The sequence below is a fragment of the Azolla caroliniana genome, unplaced genomic scaffold, assembly GCF_043228905.1.
Source record: "Azolla caroliniana isolate FFs.n. ecotype wild unplaced genomic scaffold, voAzoCaro1.0.p SCAF_4, whole genome shotgun sequence".
Lineage (NCBI taxonomy): Eukaryota > Viridiplantae > Streptophyta > Polypodiopsida > Salviniales > Salviniaceae > Azolla > Azolla caroliniana.
In genome coordinates, this window is record NW_028230439.1 from 11,048,635 (window position 1) to 11,068,981 (window position 20,347).

At 48.8% G+C, this 20,347-nt stretch overlaps 1 long non-coding RNA gene and 3 other non-coding genes across 4 annotated transcripts; 3 read left to right on the forward strand and 1 right to left on the reverse strand.

The window, feature by feature from the left end:
- Positions 1 to 1,462: 1,462 nt before the first annotated feature.
- On the forward strand, positions 1,463 to 20,122 carry LOC147865076 (uncharacterized). Its single transcript, XR_015529713.1, has 3 exons — positions 1,463 to 1,560; positions 1,836 to 2,115; positions 19,968 to 20,122. It is a non-coding gene; the product is annotated as an uncharacterized LOC147865076 (long non-coding RNA).
- On the reverse strand, positions 6,221 to 6,294 carry TRNAT-AGU (transfer RNA threonine (anticodon AGU)). Its single transcript has one exon. It is a non-coding gene; the product is annotated as a tRNA-Thr (tRNA).
- Positions 7,196 to 7,269, forward strand: TRNAT-AGU (transfer RNA threonine (anticodon AGU)). The gene has a single exon. It is a non-coding gene; the product is annotated as a tRNA-Thr (tRNA).
- On the forward strand, positions 7,485 to 7,558 carry TRNAT-AGU (transfer RNA threonine (anticodon AGU)). Its single transcript has one exon. It is a non-coding gene; the product is annotated as a tRNA-Thr (tRNA).
- Positions 20,123 to 20,347: the final 225 nt, after the last annotated feature.

Consider the following 20,347-nt stretch of genomic DNA (forward strand, 5'->3'; position numbering starts at 1 on the left):
GATCCGGATATCATTGTATGAACGACGGAACATTAATATAAGAGCGTGTGATTATTGTTTATCTTATCTTGATTCCATCCCGTGTTTAATGTATTGATCTTACGTTGTCGTGAAGAATTTCGGTCATAGGCGAAAACCGGGAAACATTTGCTACATCGGCGGGGTGCAGCGTGTGTACGCACCCATGTACATTTAGTGTGAATATCGAGGGGGCCTTTATGGCGCCGAAGAGTAGTCAAGTCGGGGCAGACGATCCCTTGTAAGGTGGGATTGTCCCACATTGTAACGCATCCCTTTCCTTGTTCTATAAAAGGAAGGGAACGCCCTTTGTGAAAGGGTTGCCCATTTTGGATTAGAGGGTATACCGGTAGGTCTAGGGTTAGGTTTCTTCTGCTTCTTCTTCTTCCCATTCGTGTTCCTTTAGGGTTGGCTGCAGCTTATCTCCTGTGCAAGACCCCGCTCGGCGCAACGAGCCCGAGAGCTCCCCGACGGCGGCTTGATAGCAGATGACTGTTGTAAACTATCTTGGTCCGGCTCGAAGCCGGGAGTGTATTCTTCTTATATATATACATACATATACGTTTGCGTCTGTTGGTGTCGGGTGCTCCCCTCTTTCCCTGCGTTTCCTGTACAAGAGGGCGTGTGTGTGTGTGCGTGTGTGTGTGTGTGTGTGTGCGTGCGTGAGTCGGTGTCAAGCACGCTCTCTCACTCCCTCTCTCTCCCTTCGGCTGCTTCCGGTGCGTTTCAGGGGTGCCCCAGGAACGGTGAAGTGCGACTTCCTACGCTCCGTCACTCCCTAGTCCAAGACCCCCGTGGTCCCGCCTTTCTCCATGCACGCGCGTAACAACGCGACATCTTTGGTGAACCCGACGTGAAGGGCGGCAGGAGAGCATGGAGATGGAAGAAGACTTTGACTTCGAGGAGATGATGGCAAAGATCGTGATGGAAGCCGGACGGAAGATGGCGAAGCGAGATGCGGCTCAACAAGCCGTCGAAAGGGTGGTCGATCGAGTCGGCCGGTTCAATGGGAATGAGGTCCTAAAAATTTTGGGAGCCTACAAGGCCGAGATGGCGAAAGGGGGCGTGGACGAGGCGATGCGACTAGAGTATTTTCCGCGAGTGGCGGCCGTATCGGTGCACAAGGACGTCAAGGAACTACGAGAAGCTCACGAGTCATGGGAGTCCTTCGAGGGAGCTCTATTGGAAGCGTACGGATACGCGAAACCGGAGTGGGTATGCGGGCAACCCGATGGGGAGCGGTCGACAACAACATGGCCCGCGAACGGCGGAGAAGAGAGAGTGGCGAGTGAGTACGCACTACCGCCGGAAGAGAGCTCAACGCAAAACGGTTCAGAGGAGCTCGACCTAGAAGCGCTAATATGGGAGGCATGAGAGCTTGTGAAGGGGAAAATCGAAGCCGAAGAAGGGCTTATTATGGAGTCAGGCCGGAGGCAATCGGAGGATGAGGAGGCCGAAAGAGAATGGTACATCGGTACCACGAGAGAGGGTGCGGAGCGAGCCACCCTCTCGACATGCGGAGAAAGATCGACCGAGGACGAGGTCGGGGACGGTGAGGCGGCGATCGCCGATTCGAGCGGACATGAGGGAGTTCGAGCATGGAGGCCCGAAACATCAAGCGGGGAGAAGACGGGCGGTGGTGCCGCGACCTTACGCACACCGGGCCTAGAGACTCCGGCAACCGGCCCGAGAGCCGGTGTGAGACCTAGAGTGACGGGCGGCAAGGCGGCAAGGCGGGCGACCACGACGGCGACGATGTGGGAGAGGGTGCGGAATGAGCGACTCTCTCGTCTTGCGGCGAATGGACGACCATGGAGGCCGGTAACTACGGATTCGGGACATGGCGGCCCGAAACATCGGGGGAGGAGGAGACGAGCGGCGGTGCCGCGACCTTCCACACACCGGTCCTAGAGACTCCGGCAACCGGACCGAGAGCCGGTGTGAGACCTAGAGAGACGGACGGTGGCGACGGCAAGGCGGGCAACCGAAATGACGAAGAGGAGGTTTGTAGCGGGCGGAGCCGAGATCCCTCGACACCGGGGCCGGAGACTTCGGCGGTTGCGCCCGAGCGCGGACATAAGACCGGGGAGATGGGCGGTGGCCATGAGGATGAGAGGCCCAGAGTGGGCACGTGCGAAAAGACCGAAGGAGAGGTCCGGAGCGGCATCGAGGAGCGAGTTGGGAACCGGCCTGACTGAAAGATGAGCCGGTCGGTAATCCGACCCGACCGGGAGTCGGAGCGGAAGAAGAGTGAAGTGGGGGCCGGTCAACCGGGCACCAACCGAAGGAAGCCGGCAAGACCGGGATTGTTTGATCAATTCGTAGCCGGCCGGGTACGGTTACGGTGGGAGCCGGTGAGAGCGAGAAGGAGGCCTAGTGGGCACGGTGATCATAGCTTGCTAGAAGACCGAGAGCGAGAGGGACCTTCCACACCCATTCTAGAGACTTCGGCGGTTGCGGATCAACGTGAGACCGGAGAGACGGCGGGTGGCGGCGAGGAGTCGGAGGCCGAAGCGGACAAAGTTATCGGAGCGGGTATCCGGTATGAGATGATGGACGAGCGGATCCAAGATGGCGAGCTCGGGTCGGAACGGGCTACGGTGACAAAGGAAGAAGTGGCCGACGCGGAGGTCGGGTCTACGGCGGATGAAGGGCGTAACACGAAGCATGCACTACGGTCGGTGAAGGGCCCAAGAACGAGCATGCATCCAAGAGAGCGTCAACAAGTGACCGGAAACGGTGGACCGATTGAGCCTTTGAGAGGCGAGGACTCGGTGGTGAACAGAGAGTGGGAGGAACCCTCCACGCCTACCCGTGAGGCATCAGCGGTCGTGGATCGAAAGGAGAACGAAGAAGCGGTGGGTGGCGGCGAGGAGTTGGAGACCGACGCGGAGGTCGGGTCTACAGCGGAAGCACGACACGAGACGCATGCAATACGGCCGGTGGAGGGCCAAGACACAAGCATGCATACGGCGGACGGGCGACAACGATTGACCGACGATGACGGTCGGATCAAGTCTTCGAGATGCAAACGCGGGACGGAGGACGGAAGCGGCCCGAGAAGATCGGCATTCCGATTCGTATGGAGCAAAATCCGGTCGTGGATCGTTCGATCGAGGCCGGATTCGGCATGAAGGTGTCGGTACGGGAGAGGGTGCGGAACAAATCGCCCTCTCGGCATGCGGAAAAGGACGACCCGAGACAGGGTCGGGAAGACGGAAGGGAGGCCTACGGAGGATCCTTCACACCGGTTCTAGAGACTTCGGCGGTCGGCAACACGGCCGACATAAGACCAAGATACTGACGGTGGCGGCGAGGTGACGAAGGCAAGGGCTACGGAAGGGAGGCCTACGGAGGATCCTTCACACCGGTTCTAGAGACTTCGGCGGTCGGCAACACGGCCAACGTAAGACCAAGATACTGACGGTGGCGGCGAGGTGACGAAGGCAAGGGCTACGGAAGGGCGTTCTACGGAGGATCCTTCACGCCGGTTCTAGAGACTTCGGCGATCGGCAACGCGGCCGACGTGACCAAGATACTGACGGTGGCGGCAAGGTGACGAAGACTATGGGCATAAGGAAGTCCGGTCCTACGGGATCCCCACGCTTAACTAGAGACTCCGGCAGTTCGGCCAACGTGGCAACATGAGACCGAGAGAGAAGGTTGGTGGCGGCGGGAAACGGGACCCGGTTACGCGGAAGGCACGTGGAGAGTCCGGGAGGGACTGAAACAAAAGACACCCGACGACACAAGGTATCGGAAGGAGCCGATAGGGGTGAACACGGGGAGGTGTGTCAGGCCGGAAAGGCACACCTTGGACAGAACAAGAGTCTTGCGAGTGGCCATCACGGGCCGGATCGAAGCGTGACTACGGGACGGTGTTCGGCGCGGGCGAGGCCGAACGAAGGAAGCGGAAGACGGCACAAGGGAGGTGCCGAGAACGAAGGGACAAGTGCCTAGTGGACTGCACAGGGTCGGAACCAGGACGGCAAGAGAGGCCGGAGGAGGATCCTCCACACACGCTTCGTAGATCTCGGTAACTCCGTCGAAGTAACAAAGACTGACACGGCAAGCCGGGGTGACAAGCTGGTGGGGGCGAGGGGACGATGGCAAGTGAAAGACCCAGGACCTATGGCAGCAGCACGAAGACGGGAAGGGCCAAGCGGGCTACTACGGGGTGTTCCTCGGATGCAAAGGACACTGGCATGCGGGTGAACAGCGATGCACGATCAGGCCGGAAAAGGGCCGACGAGGAGTGCAACACGGGCAGTACCAAACAACAGACGAGGGTAGGTGGCACACGGAGGTGCCGGAGCGGAGAAGGCCGGAAAGGGATCTTCCACACCGTTCCGGAGACCATGGCGGTTCGAGCCGACGCGGCGATGTAAGACCATGGAGAAGGAAGGTGGCGGCGGAAGGACGAAGGCGACGCGAAACACCATCGGGACATCACGATTCGACAACGGCGGGCTGCCACGGGCATTCCTCTAGCGGAGGACATCGGGCACACGGCGGGAAGCGGGGTGTTCATACGGCCGAACAAGGGCCAACGGAAGAACGCGTGCTACGAAGGTCGCAGCAGAGGACCCATCAACGGGTCGAACGAGCCTACGGGGAGGCGAGCGCGAAGGAAGACTCGAAACCGCCGGATTAAACCGGCAGCGAGCCGAGATGCGGATCACGGGAGACCGGTTTCTCACCGGCCGAAATCTCTCACCCTTCAACCAGATTGGCACGTACCGGTGGACGTGCAGTTAGGTGGGGGCGGATGTCGTGGAGAATTTCGGCCATAGGCGAAAACCGGGAAACATTTGCTACATCGGCGGGGTGCAGCGTGTGTACGCACCCATGTACATTTAGTGTGAATATCGAGGGCGCCTTTATGGCGCCGAAGAGTAGTCAAGTCGAGGCAGATGATCCCTTGTAAGGCGGGATTGTTCCACATTGTAACGCATCCCTTTCCTTGTTCTATAAAAGGAAGGGAACACCCTTTGTGAAAGGGTTGCCCTTTTTGGATTAGAGGGTATACCGGTAGGTTTAGGGTTAGGTTTCTTCTGCTTCTTCTTCTTCCCCTTCGTGTTCCTTTAGGGTTGGCTGCAGCTTATCTCCTGTGCAAGACCCCGCTCGGCGCGACGAGCCCGAGGGCTCCCCGACGGCGGCTTGACAGAAGACGACTGTTGTAAACTATCTTGGTCCAGCTCGAAGCCGGGAGTGTATTCTTCTTATATATATATACATATACGTTTGCGTCTGTCTATGTATATTGGCGTCTTGTTGGTGTCGGGTGCTCCCCTCTTTCCCTGCGTTTCCTGTACAAGAGGGTGTGTGTGTGTGTGTGTGTGTGTGTGCGCGCGCGTGTGTGAGTCGGTGTCAAGCACGCTCTCTCACTCCCTCTCTCTCCCTTCGGCTTCTTCCGGTGCGTTTCAGGGGTGCCCCAGGAATGGTGAAGTGCGACTTCCTACGATCCGTCGCTCCCTAGTCCAAGACCCCCGTGGTCCCGCCTTTCTCCACGCACGCGCGTAACAACGCGACAACGTGTGTAACACTGTGTGTTGTGAATCGGGTCTCCACCGGACGTTAACCGGTTGAAGCCTATCAGAGTCGGAAATACTTACCGCAACCACCCCTTTGTTGAAGTGATCCGGAAGGACACCCTGTGTTAGTAGCTAGTCTAGCCCAGGAGTAACAAATGGGATTAATATAGAAATAATCTTCTTGAGCCATAACTATGTAATTGTCTCTCTCACTTTCTCGATGTATATTCTCTTGAACAGGTACATTGCTTCACATCTCCTTACTGTGCTTGCTTGCTAACTCCATAGCAAGATCCATAGATGCTTCTACATCAATCGGTTTACACCTCACACAACAATAGCCGACAAAGACACATAGAGTGTCAACAGAGAAGAATATGAGGTTGAAGACATTTTAGATTTGAAGGTTTCCCATAGAAAGCTATGGTATCTTGTTTAATGGAAAAACTATCCACTCTCAAAAGATACTTAAGGTTTCCCATAGAAAACTATGGTATCTTGTTTAGTGGAAATGTTAACCACTCTCAAAAGATACATGGAAACCTGCCAATGCAAAGAGGTCATTCATGATTTTCATCTTAAGTATCCTCTTAAACCCTCTCCTCTTGGAAATCGTCACTAGAGTGAGAGATGATGTAACCACTCATACATTCCAACACTGTGAACATTGCTTTCATTGAGAATTGAACTCAAGACCTCCCACTTACTAAACAGGTGCTCTAACCAACTGAGCTATGAAAGCACAATCATTAATTGTTTTATAAATGTAAAGATTAGTGATCACAAAAACCTAGAGGGTCGAACCTAGAAAGAGGGTCTTAGTCCTTCAAATAAAAGTCTCACACTTAATTGTTTACTAGCTAAAGGAATGTGCTTTCATAGCTCAATTGGCTAGAGCACTCGTTTAGTAAGAGGGAGGTCTTGAGTTTAACTCTCGATGAAAGCATGGTAAAGCTTGGTACATTCATAGCTTAGTTTGGTATAGAATCTGGTTTGTAATGAAGTACATAACATGTTGCGTTGTTTACATAACTCAATTTGTAGTAAGCAAGAGGCTTTCATAGCTCATTTGGCTAGAGCGCCCGCTTAGTAAGCAGGGGATCTTGAGTTTGGCTCTCAATGATGTGTTTACATAGCTCAAGTTTACTTTGTAGTAGGCGGGAGGCTTTCATAGCTCAGTTTGCTAGAGCAGTCCCATTTAGTTCAATGATCTTGAATTTGGTTCTCAATTATGTGTTTACATAGCTCAAGTTTACTTTGTAGTAGGCGGGAGGCTTTCATAGCTCAGTTTGCTAGAGCAATCCCATTTAGTTCAATGATCTTGAATTTGGTTCTCAATTATGTGTTTACATAGCTCAAGTTTACTTTGTAGTAGGCGAGAGGCTTTCATAGCTCGGTTCGCTAGAGCACTCCCATTTAGTTCAATGATCTTGAATTTGGTTCTCAATGATGTGTTTACATAGCTCAAGTTTACTTTGTGTAGGCAAGAGGCTTTCATAGCTCAGTTCGCTAGAGCACTCCCGTTTAGTAAGCGGGAAGTCTTGAGTTCGACGTTCAATGAAAGCTTGGTGCTTTCATAGCTTTGTTTGTTATAGAATTTGGTTTGTGATGAAGTATGTGCTTACATAGCTCGATAATGGGAGGCTTTCATAGCTCAATTGGCTAGAGCACCCGTTTAGTAAGTGGGAGGTCTTGAGTTCAACTCTCAATGAAAGCACAGTAAAGCTTGGTGCTTTCATAGCTTGGTTTGTTATAGAATCTGATTTATGATGAAGTATGTGTTTACATAGCTCAATTATAAATGGGTGCTCTCTAGTTCGATTCTCAAATGAAAGAATGGTAAAGCTTGGTGCTTTCATGGCTTAGTTTGTTATGGAATCTGGTTTGTGATGAAGTATGTGTTTACATAGCTCAATTAATAATAAGTGGGAGGCTTTCATAGGTCAATTGGTTAGAGCACCCGTTTAGTAAGCGGGAGGTCTTGAGTTCGACTCTCAATGAAAGCATGGTAAAATTTGGTGCTTTCATAGCATAGTTTGTAAGAGAATCTGATTTATAACGAAAGTATCTCCAACACCACCAACTCTAGTCAATGAATCCAAAAAACCACAATAAATGTCACACATGAGCCCTATGACATGTTCGAGCTCATCTCTCCTCCCTTGATTCTTCCTTGCATTTAGAGAATCTTATTACACAACTCACATACATCCTTCATTCCGCAACAATTAGTAGTTTCCCACACATGAAACACTCCAAGCAAAGTAGAGTAGGTTATATGCCATAGAATTGAAGGTATGATGAGGATTGAAGAGACTTATATAAACAACTTAAAGTATTCTAACTTAGTGGTACTTTTACCTCAATACATGCTCCCAAAGTAATGTTAAAGATGAGACGTCGTAAGAGACAAGCATGGGAGGCATGCCAATATTGGGAGCTCTACCATATGCTCCTGAGTAGCAATTATGCCACTACTTGGAATAGAATACAATAATCAAGACCACAATCAACCACCCATTTTTATGCCTTCTACACCTCGACTGACCATGGGGACATTTTCCACAATCTCTATGGTCACTAAGGTCATAAAGAAATTACAACATAGAAAGTTCATGGAACAGAGGATTGCGGGCTTAGTACATTATATATCGTCGAGAGTGCCTATCTCCTTTTCTCACTCTTCAATCGTGTCCTCATGGAGGGTTTTCCACCACAATGGACCATGAACACAGTGGCCTCTATACGTAGAGGAGGGGATCCCATGGACACCAAATACATATAGGACCATTATGATTGTCCATATGCTAGCTAAACTATATGGTACAGTAATAGAAGTAGAGCTTACAGACCATATGGAAACATTAAGTCTTTTAGCACCCAAACATGACCGATTTAGATGAGCCTTCTCTACTATTGACCATATCTTCACACTTAGATGCTTAATTGACCAGACCAATGCTCACAAGAGGAAATTATATTGTTGTTTTGTGGACTTCCTCAAAGACTTTGAAAAAGTCCGTAGATTGCGGCTATTTGATAGGCTTAAAATCTTGGAGATACCAGATGACATGATTTGGGCCATCTAAGCTTTATATGAAGTCTTTGGATACATATGATGTACGGGCGCCCTGTCCAATTGCTTCATTAACACCATTGGTGTAAAACAAGATTGTTCCCTATCACTGACTCTTTCTGGGATCTACATTGATGAGATTCTTGATTTTATTGTTCGTAGGGAAGGCAACATGGTAATCCTAGGGGTTATGCATGTCTTTCTCTTGCTCTATGTAGATGATATAGTTTAACTCTCTCAGTTTGAACACAGCCTACAAAGGCACCTTAATGTCTTCGATGACTTTTGCACACAAACAATTTTCATGTGTTTGTGGACGCGTCAGATGTGGCCATCGGCAGTGTGTTCATGAAACTTATGGAGCCGAAGTGGTACCGGCCGGTATATGCAAGTCGAAAGCTCTTGAAGGCAGAACCGAACTACTCTACAGCGGAACAGGAAGCGTTAGGAATGTTCTATAGTGTGATGAAGTACCGACACTACCTATTAGGCCAGAAGTTTTCATTCAATGTCGATCACTCAGCATTGATATATCTCTTGTCGAAAGCATCACTTACGTTTGAGTTTGACATCTACCATCGACCCTGTAAAGAATACGCTTGCGGAAGCTAAAACAAACATGCTTTTCCGGATAGCAACAAAACACAAATGCAAGTTTAATGGAATCTTGAGATTACACAGTATACAAGGGAGAGACAGAGTGAGTAAAACATAAACTCTATTCAAAATAATAGCACTCTGTACATAGAATGTGGTCAGAGAGCACTTTTATACAAGTCCATTTAAGGACTGACAGAAGTACTAACAGGTACTTCAATGCTCATACAAGTGACTGACACTGACTCCCAAAAATATGCCTACGTATTAGGCTAGATTCGTAGGCCTCTAACGACCTACCGATTACAATCCGATCCGGCTCTCCGATCTGGCTCCTGGTTCTGGATACCATCTAGACACCGATTTGGCTCTGGCTTATTCAGTCGATCCGGATTCGGTTGAGCTTGCTCGCTCAACACTCCCCCTCAAGCTCAACTTGAGGTTGGATCATGGTGTCAGTATCTGTGGTAGTTGGTTCTTCCATCCGACCCCTTCTGGAATCCTCTCGCCTCATTCACGCTCCTCGTCCGGTCCGGTTCTGCGCTCCTCGACCTTCTTCGTCGACATGTCTGCTCAATAGGCCCTTCTCAGCTTCATTGCTATAACAACTCCGGTGCTTGTCAACCCATTGTTTCCTCCGTATCGGCATGGACTTCCGTTGCCTTCTCATCCGCTTGGCCTTTAGTAGATCCGGATCATCCCGACTCAAATTGTTGAACCGAATATGTTGCCTCCGATTCGTTCCAGCTCGTGTTCGAATCGGTTGCCTCCGATTCGTTCTGGCTCTTGTCCGAGTTGGTAGTCTCCAACTCGTCTCCCATTTTCAGGCCTTTGACAACATTAGACCATGTCCGGGACTTGGCCTTCTCCTTCCGGTCAGCTCTGTCCTTCTTGACTCTACCGTCGTCGCCGCTTGTTCTGACTTGTTCGGATATGTCAACTCTTTCAATCGACTTGGCTTTCTTTTTCTTCTTATCTCCCCCTATCTTGGTTCCTTCTTTCTCTCCGGCTCCTTTTCTAGTGCCATTATCTGTTTCCGTTCTCCCCCTCAAGTGTGGCACATCGAGACGCTGAATGCCGAGCATCTCCGAAAAGTGTTGCAACTTGGCCGATCCGAGAGGTTTGGTGAAGATGTTAGCAACTTGTCAATCTGTATGAACATATAGAAGTTCAACTCAGGACCCGTTCACGGACAAAGTGATAATGCATTTCTATGTGCTTTGTCCGAGCATGGAATATGGGATTCTTAGCGAGCTGTATGCTGCTTACGTTGTTGCAATAGATAAGGATCGGGGTCGGCACCTTGATCCGGAGTTCTTGCAGCAGTTGCCGAAGCCAGATGGCTTCACAGGTGGCAATGGTAGCACCCCGATATTCAGCCTCAGTGCTTGACAGAGCCACTGTTGGCTGCTTTTCGTTGCTCCACGCAACAGCTCCGCTACCAAGAGAAAACATATATCCGTAGGTGGATCAGCGATCCGATGCATCACCCAAAGGTGTTGGTAAGGATGTCGAACCTAGAAAGATCTCTCAAGAAAAAGGCACATCAGTCGTAGTTACAAGTGCAGAGGAGATCATGTTCATTTGACATGAGCAGGCAAACAAAAATCTTGCAAGAGAAGAGTGTACCTGGGTAATCGACTCATGTGCATCTTTCCATGTTTCTTGACTTACATAGCCGGTGATCATGGCTATGTAAAGATGGCAGATAATGGGGAATGCAAGGTAGCCGGTATAGGAAGTGTAAGCCTAATGACGTCGACAGGTTATCGACTAAATTTAAGAGAAGTTCGACATGTCCCCGATATCAGATTGAATCGGATATCTATTGGAAGATTGGATGACAATGGTAGTTTCCGAAATGGCAAGTGGAATTTCTACCGAGGAAATCTCACAGTGGCTCGAGCACATAAAAAGGGAACATTGTATATAATGCATGCTCGATTGTGCAAGTCAGAAGCAAATGTGGCAGCCAACTCGAGTGGAGAGTTATGGCATAAGAGGCTCGGCCACATGAGTGAAAAAGGGATGCATATCCTAGCCGACTAGGAACTTCTCCCATAAGTGAAAGGAGTATACTTGGAGAAGTGTGTCGATTGTCAGAACCAAGAAAGAAGATAGAGTAACAGAAGAAAGATATAAAGAGATCACAAGAAGAGAGGAATGAAACGATAAGAGAAGAATGAATGTATTAAAGTAGAATGAGAATGGATACAAGATAGGCGATGAGAGCTTCAGACTAGTGTTGATTCGAATTGATTTGAGAATACATGTATGCCCCTATTTATAGGTTCCTATAGAATAGTCTAGAGATTTCTATAATGTTCTAGAATGTTCTAGACCTAGAATATTCTAAGATGTTCTAGGATGTTCTAGAATGTTCTAGAATGTTCAAGAGTATTTACAATAACCAACGTATTACAAGAAGTAGTTTTTATTATCTCGTATGATAATAAGCTATCTTAATAGTTGGGTTCTTGAGTATGTATTACAAGGTCTTGGGTTCAAACCTAGGTGAAGCTATGATGTTTATGTTTTCATGACACTATCTCCCTTTTGAGAACGACGAGTGGAAGTCGGCGTTGACAATGTAGGGCTCGGTTTGTTTGGATAGCGACGATGGAAATCGTCGACAAGAGCTTGAGCATTAGAAACATTATTGATGGATTCTCGAGTGCAATCACTCAGAGGATAGCCTACCCAATCAACCAGATAATAGAGCTTATTGCGCACAATCTTAGAATCAAGAATAGTAGTTACCTCATATTTGAGGCCGTTAGCAAGTTGGACAGGGGGCGGAGGTGGCACGACTTGATCAGGAATGGAAGAGGTGCGACAAGGTTCCAAAAGAGAGCTATGAAAGACTGGGTCAAGCCGTAGGTGTGCTGGAAGGTTAAGACGAAAGGTTGCATCATTAATCCACACCGTGATGAGAAAAGGACCTAAGCGTTGATAATCAAGTTTCTCACAGGGTTGGGTAGTCTTGATGGGACGATGTTACCGATTAGGAACACTATCTACTCTCAATCCTTCGAGGTAGACTTCAAGGTGATTGTGGTGCAAGGAATAGATCCATAGGTGCGCAAAGCAGAACAGGCTTACAAAGCAAAGCGTATCGTCTAGACATGAAGGGAGACAGCTTCAACTGAATCTCACCAATGCGTGATTTCATATACACACTTATCCCATGCTTACTAGCCCACAGTTACCAACAGAGTACTACACCGAATCAGTAGAAGACTTACATAGACACGGGAATCAGAGAAGATAGTATTGTATTACAAAAGGTAGCTCCCTAATTACATGCTAGCTCTTTACAGAGGATTTCCGCCTTTTATATACACAGGGCTTTTAGTCCGTTACGCTCCTAGCGTGAACCATTACATGTGTTTCTTTAACGCTTCTAATAATATATTCTATTCGTCTAAGCGTTAGGTCCGGCAGACAACAGTTGGCACGCCTATGGGACAGTGCCCTGGCATGTCAGACCCGTCCCTCTACTCATCGTTCAAAATGTCCAGGATGTTCAGCTCCGTCCATACGGTTTGGTCCGGAAACGATGTGACATCCGTAGGTGCTTCGTTGTTCTGCTCGACCGGCTCCTCCAATTGCGTGTTGTCCACTTCACCACGTTTGGCCGGTGTGTGAGTTCCCATGTTTTCATCTATACTCTGTGTGATCAGGGCCAGCTCCATTGGTTCGATGTCCGGATCATTCCTCCAAGGTTCTGGTGTGGGCTCCTCCTTCAGTCTGTGGGCAAGCGGTCAGACGGGGCTCTTCCCTGTCCATTTCTTCCGTAGCGTTGACAGGCATAGTGATCAGCTCCAGAGGGTTGTTCAAAATGGGCCGAGGCTCATCTTGTTCAGCAGAATCACTGTTTGGTACCACAATTGTCTCTGTCCTCTGTTGTTCACTGCTGACCTCCATTAGCCGGCGGAAAATTTCTTCTTGACTTTCCCTGAAATCTTCCAACAGCTGTGTGGGTGCTTCAGACTGCTGGTCCGCTAGCGTGCGATAGTCCTGCGTGAGGTCTTCACGTACTACCGCAATGCTTTCCTCATTGAGCTTGTAGAAGCCTCTGCCTTCTTTTCGTCGGTTCTCCCAGTCCGCCCAGTAGGTGTGCAATTTTGTTGCATGTGTTGCCCATGACGTCCATACTTTGTCCAATACCACTTTCAACTGTGCCGTAAACCGCTCGCGATTTGTTTGAAGAAGGATGCGTACATTGTCCGTTATTGTTTGGGAGCGGGTGTGCGCTTTGTCCAGGGCTTTCTTGAGGTTTTCGATTTTACGCTTATTGGTCGTAGCCGTTTCCTCATAGAGGCTCTTTATCTTCGTCCATATCTAGGATCCTTTCAAGTGTAGTTCCTCGAGCCAACCCATTTCATTGTTCAGGCGGACTTCTACCTTATGCTTGAGTTCCTGTTCCTGCACAAGCTGCTTGTCGTACCACGCTTTCTTCCTTTCCAATAACTCTCGAAGCCCCGTGATAACGGCTTCTATCTTTTGGGCTTCCTCACACAGCTTCCCATTTTCTTCTTTTGTGCAGGTATGCGTTGTTTTCTCTACCTCGAGCTTATCCTCCAGTGCTTTCACCGCCCTTCGTCCTTTTGCCTGGACATCCTTTTCTATGTCTAATGATTGGCGCAGTTCCGCGCGGAGGCGGTCAATCTCGAACTCGGCTAACTACATAGCTCTTTTTGCTTTTGTGGCGATGGCGGTTTGTGCTTCGACCTCCTCCTGTAAAGTCGTTGATGCGTCATCATTGGATGCAAGACCGGAGTTTTGCTGCATTGTAGTTGCGTTGCGTTCTAATTCCACAATGCACTCTTGGGCCTTTTGTAGTTGGGTTTGAGTCGGCTTGACTGTTTTTCTTTGGCTCCCATATTAACTGTAGCCAACTCCCTATGTACTTCGACGAGGGTCGTATTCAATGGGGGTAATTCAATGCCCATGCGGCAAATCCTACTTTCCATTGTCTGCCTATCTTGGCAAGGGGTCCCTCATCGTCGCTTTCCACCGTTCTCGTCAGCGCACGCTGTCGTAGTGTATTTCGTACACTATGTGAAAATAATATAAAATAACCGATTGAATAAATATGAAGAAAAAAGAAGAAAATATCAAAATAAGCATTACATGCATAGGGCAAGATTCAAACCTTGCACCTCCATGTTAATAATGTGAAACCTTACCATTACGCTAGCATTTCATTAGTGTTAAAAAAATAGATGTCCTACATAGAAAGGTAAGTTCACCTAGGATAAACTTTAGTTAAAAGAAAAACGCATGCTAAAAGAAAAAGCTACACATGCACATCTAGCGTGCATGAAGGCTATAGTCGATAAAAAATGCACAAGTTAGAAAAAAAAGCATGATCACTTTAGATAAAGCATATAGTCTATCTATAGGAAAAGCATGGAGTCTATAGTTAGAGGAAAAGCATGGATTACTAAGACTCCCTCATCACTACATAAGGATGGGGAGCACAATGTAAGGGGTGTGAAATATTTGGGAAATTGGATATATTTCCTAAAACACCAATTAATAAACTATACTCGTGGGATTCACGAAATTTCTATATCTTTCTCTATCAATCTAAATACATATTCTTACATAAATATTAATCAATAAAATACATTATACTTGTGGGATTCACAAGTTTCTAATAATCTATTCATAATTAGAATCGTCTCAAATTCTTCCTCTTCCTAGTCCAAAACCCCAGCGGTTCCCACCCAACTCACGCAACAATCCGGAGCCGAAAGGCACGACACAAGTATAATGTATTTTATTGCACCGACTACGACCGCGGAAGATTGAAGAAGGAGATTGGGTGACTGTCTACGACAGTAGTTTGGATCATCAACATACAACGATGCGGAAGTTCGCGAAAAGGTGGTTCGGGCCATCCGAGGTTCGAAAAGTTTTTGACAACGGAACTTACCGACTATGCGAGTTGGATGGAACAATGCTACAAGTGCCTATAGTCGGGAAATGGGTGAAGATTTTCAAGAAGCGGACTAATGAAGAACCCTATGTGATCCTAGACAAGACCGACAAGAAGGAGCAATCGGACGAAGGTCGCGGTGATGCGGAAAGCGAAGAAAGTGGATTACAACTCATAGTCGACTTAAGGGGAGAATCGGAGGAAGCTTCGGATGAAGGTGAATAGCAAGCATCGGGGACTTCGGCACATACCAGAGGATGTGCGGGTTCGGAGGGGGCGAGTGTCGTAGTGTGAAATATGTAAAATACTATATCCGATTTAAAGTACGTATAATTTAAATAAAATAAAATATTAAAAATATAATTTAAAGTACGTATTTAGTGTGCATGAACACTTTAGAAAAAGCATGAAGCTATGCTTAGCCTCTTCCATCCTTATATAAGGAGAAGAGAAAGATGTATGGGGGGGGGTTGTTGCTTATTTTACAAGGGTGGATTAATATAATATAATCGTGGGATTCACGAATTTGCTAACTATTTTTCTCTCTTAATCTGAGTACTCACTAATACACTATACTCGTGGGATTCACGAGTTTTTCATATCTTTCTTTCTTACAACATATTTCATATTCTTCATTGCCTTAGAATTTTCTTTTCTCCTAGTCCAAAACCTCAGTGGTTCCCACCCGACTCACGCAAACGATCCGGCGCCAAAAGGCACGACAACGCTCAATCATTTGTTGTTCTGCGTGCTCTTCGGCCGTTCTCTGGGACACCTTGATCTGTTGTGTCGCCAAAAATTCCATGAGTTCGTAAGTCGTCCCAAACTGTAACAGCGCGTCGAACTCATGGGCCGTATCCAGGATGTCTGGGTACTTGAGGACTTCGCTTTCCGTTGTGAGCACTCCTTTGCCACGCTGCGACTGAGCCGAAATGATCGGTTGTGGTTCCCGGATTATCTCCAATGTAGTTATGTGTTTTCGTAGGGCCGGAAGTGTCGATTGGTGTGGCTGTATCTTTGACCAGTCCGCGGCCATCCTTCTGATCTAATCTTCGCCGTTTTGGCCTGGGGCTTTCTTGATTCTGTTCCATTTCTTGCTCAGTCGTTGCTGTTAGTGCTTCGACCGGCCTTGCTGGTTGTTCCGGCTGCAATGATTGCACTACAGGGTGGGAAGGTTGTGGTTCCTCTTCCCATTCCGTGGTTGCCAATTCCGATAACCGTCATTTCGCGGATCGTGGCGGAGGCATAGGTTTACTGGGCGGTGTGGCGGGCAGACTGCGAGGCGAAAACAATATTGTAAGATATTGTTGTATAATCGTCCTTAGCCTTTTGCCGGCCTGGTATGCGTGCAGGCCCTCTCTTAGCGTTGGTCTCGTAATCACTCCCCAATCTACTACGCGCCCTTTGAATGTATCAATGATAATGCTTGCCTTCTGTTTCGGCATCCCGTATGCGTTGACGTGCAAGCAACCGACCTCAAGTAGGAACTTGGCTATTTCCCGAAAGAATGGGTTCGGGATATCTTTCATTCTATATGCCTTGGCTGATACGGAGTATTCCCCAAAATATTCCTCTAGGGTTTTTGTAGGGGGACTGTCAAAGTTTTTCTCCCCAATTGCAGATAGGTCCATTTTTTTCCGAATGGTGGTGTTTGTCACAGTGTCCACATTGAGTTTTTTGGCGATGTCAAGAGCATCAGGGTGTGATGGTGCCTCGGCGACCCTGATGTACCCCTCAAAACCCTTTTCCAGGAGCCACCTGCGTAAAGCTGCAGATATGGGAACCAGCATCGTGGGCGGAAGCGGCTTGTATAGAATAGGTGAAGCTCTCAAACTACGATGATCGTGGACTCTGTGGTATGTTGGGGAGCGAGGAGAGCCAAGAGAGCCAGGAGGCGAGGAGAGTTAGTCTATTTTCTGTAGTGTGCAGAAAACCTTCTTTTCCCCTCTTTTTGTGCTCTTGGGTTTATTGGCCTGTGTGACATCGTGGTGCCGCATGTGCTTGATCTTGAAGTTTGTGCATGCATAACACCTTTTAATAGTCGTAACTATCTTCTCTCTCTTTTTTTCTTTTTCTTTTTTTAATGGTAAAGTACATTATTACTGTTACATTTTATTACACATGGGTTCCAGGTACTAGTTAGTGGAGGGACCTCTCTGTCGTGTTAGTTACGGCGTGACACGGGTTTGGGGGCGTAGGTCCTAGATAAGGTTTTAATCGGAACCCATTTACTTTTTGCCGAAGTATAACTCTAGCGAGGGTACCCAATTGGAAGGTGCCATTTTCCGCTCCAACTATCTAATACGGCCCTGTCCAGCGGAACCGTAATTTACTTGGCATTTGACCCATGTGTGTTTGAAAGACCAATACATCCTTCCCAATTGCAAAGCATTTCTCCCGTGTGCTCCGATGTCGATCCACGAATGCTTTACGCCGTCGTTGCTCATGCGCGAGTATGGCCATACTATACACCCGAGCCTTGCCTAATTCGAGGAGTTGTTGTAGCCGTATTTGCTCGGACTTGCCTTCTGACAGTCGGTCTCATACTTGAATTCTCAAACTGGGCACCTGGAATTCGATGGGCATTACAACTTCTAAGCCAAACGCTAGCCGAAAAGGTGTGGATTGTACATTGTCGTGAAGATTTTCGTCCATAGGGGGAAAACCGAGCGGAGTGAGAAAAACCGGGGTGTGCAACGTTGCACACGCACATGATGTATTTGTAAATATTAATAAGAAAAAATGTAAATTGTAAGAAATGCACCACAAGATTCCTAAAATGTAAATGTGATGTGCACTTATGTGCACATCCACATGAGAGAGAGAGAGAGGTACATAGGAGTACAAGGTGAGTAATGGGCATAGTAGTATGTGTGAGGAGTGGGAGTTAAGGCCCCATCAATCCCTCCTCCAAGAATCTAAGCAAATATCCCCCATTGAATGAAGGGGATATTTAGTTTCTCCCTTTTGTAACGGCTTTCTCTCCTTGTGCTATAGAAGGAGAGGAAGGGGCACCATTGAAGGGGTTGCCTATTTTGAGTGAGAAGAGGTATACCACTTAGGTCGAGGGTTTCTATTCGGTTTAGCGTTTCTTCATTTCTTTCTTTACTTATCCGATTAGGGTTTACATTCTACTTAGGTTTTGAGTCCGGCCCACGCGGCCGCGGTTGTAATCGCATTGAGGCTTTCATGCCCATAATATACATAACTTCTTGAATCTTGTCTCTTTCTACTTTCTCTACCATGCTAATCTCTTCCACTTTGCTCATACCCGGCTTCCCATCTACTCCCTAGTCCAAGACCCCCGTAGTCCCCCCTTATTCTACACGCACGTGCAGAAAAACACGACATATTTGGTGAACCCGACGTGAATAGGCAGCAAGGGAGAAAGAGGATGGAAGAGGAAGACATCACGGAAGTAATGGCGAGGATGGTGAAGGATTTTGCAAGGTAAAGAGAAAGATGGGACGAGGCATACGAGTATGATCGACGCGAGTTCGGTCTATGGGTAGCATCGGCGAAGGTTCCTCAGAGCGCAATGAAAGCATTCCGAGAGTTCGAGCATCGTTTTGCTCAACTCTCGGACCGGGATCAAAGATTGGTGGGGACAGACAAGGTCCTACTATTTTTAAAGTCGGTCAATGAAAAGGGAAAAATGGTCATTTTATCCGAACTCAAAGACGATGAAGGGGCGTACGGCCTCACCGAGGATTGCAACGAGGTAGAGAGGGTATGCCGACGACAAGAGGAGATGTGGTCGTCTGCAACACGGCCCGCAAGCGGCGGTGAAAGGAGGATGGTGAGTGACTACGCGTCACCGCCGACGGAGGAAAGCTCACCGCGGAATGGTTCGGTGGAGCTCGACATCGAAAGCCTTGGTACGAGAAGCGTACGAGATCGTGAAGGCACAAATCGAAGGCGGAGAAGGGTATACTATGGAGACGGGCCCGAGAGGATCGGAGGACACGGAGGAAGACGCCTCCCTACACATGAAGGACGGGGCCTATGCAGAGGCCGAAAGAGCGTACAACGGTGATATGGGAGAGGGTGCAGAGTGAGCCACCCTCTCGTCTTGCGGGAAAAGGATGGCCACGGATAAGGCCGGGAACTACGGAGCAATGAACACCACTTCGAGAGTGGGCGTAAGTTTCGGGACGCGATTGCCCAAAACATTCTACGAGGAGGTATCAAGCATAATCGAGGCTTGTGGAATCGAGGAAGAGATAGCCACGGACCACGGCGTCCAAACGAAGGTGGCTACGAACATGACACCGACGAGTGATGGTACCGGGACTTTTCCCACACCTATTCTAGAGACTTCGGCGGTCGGGCCCGAGAGCCCACGTGAGACCGGAGAGACAGAAGGTGGCGGCGCCAAGGCGGACGACCGAAACGACGACGAGGAAGGTCATAGCGGACGGAGGAGAGACCCCTCGACACCGAGACCGGAGACTACGGCGGTTGCGCCCAAGTGCGGACATAAGACCGAAGAGATGGGCAGTGGCCGTGAGGAGGCGTGGCCCAGAGCGGGCACATACGAAGAGGATGCGAGGCCCGGAACGGGCATATCCAAAGGTACCGAAGGAGAGGCCGGGAGCAACCGGGAGTGGCAAAGAGGAGAGAGTCGGGAACCGACCCAACCGGAAGACGAACCGGTCGGTAATCCGACACGACCCGATGACGACGCGGAAAAAGATTGGAGCGGGGGCCGGTCAACCGGGCCCAAACAGAAGAAGAGCCGGCAAGGCCGGAATTGTTTTGCAGAACCCTTACCGACCGGTTATGATTACGGAAGGGAGCCGCGAGGAGACATGGCTCAAGACGAGCATACATGGAGGGAAGGATGTGGCCGACGAGATGGCCAAAGACGGAGCCGCGATCGAGTTCGATGGAGAGGCGGAATGTGATGAGGAAACAAGAGCCGAGAACCGGTCAAACCGGAATATGACCCGGTCGGTGATCCGACCCGAAAGGTAGCGGACTCGGCCGGAATTGTTCGGCCAAGACCGACACGGCCGAATGTGAATGCGGAAGAAGGTCGACCGAGCCAAAAACCGAACGACCAAGACCAGTCCCAAAAAGGGCTAAGCCGGCCCAATTGGAGATCGTGGCGAGCATACCGCAACACCCGATGGGAGGCGGTGAACACGAAGAGGTCAAGCATGCACGAGGAGT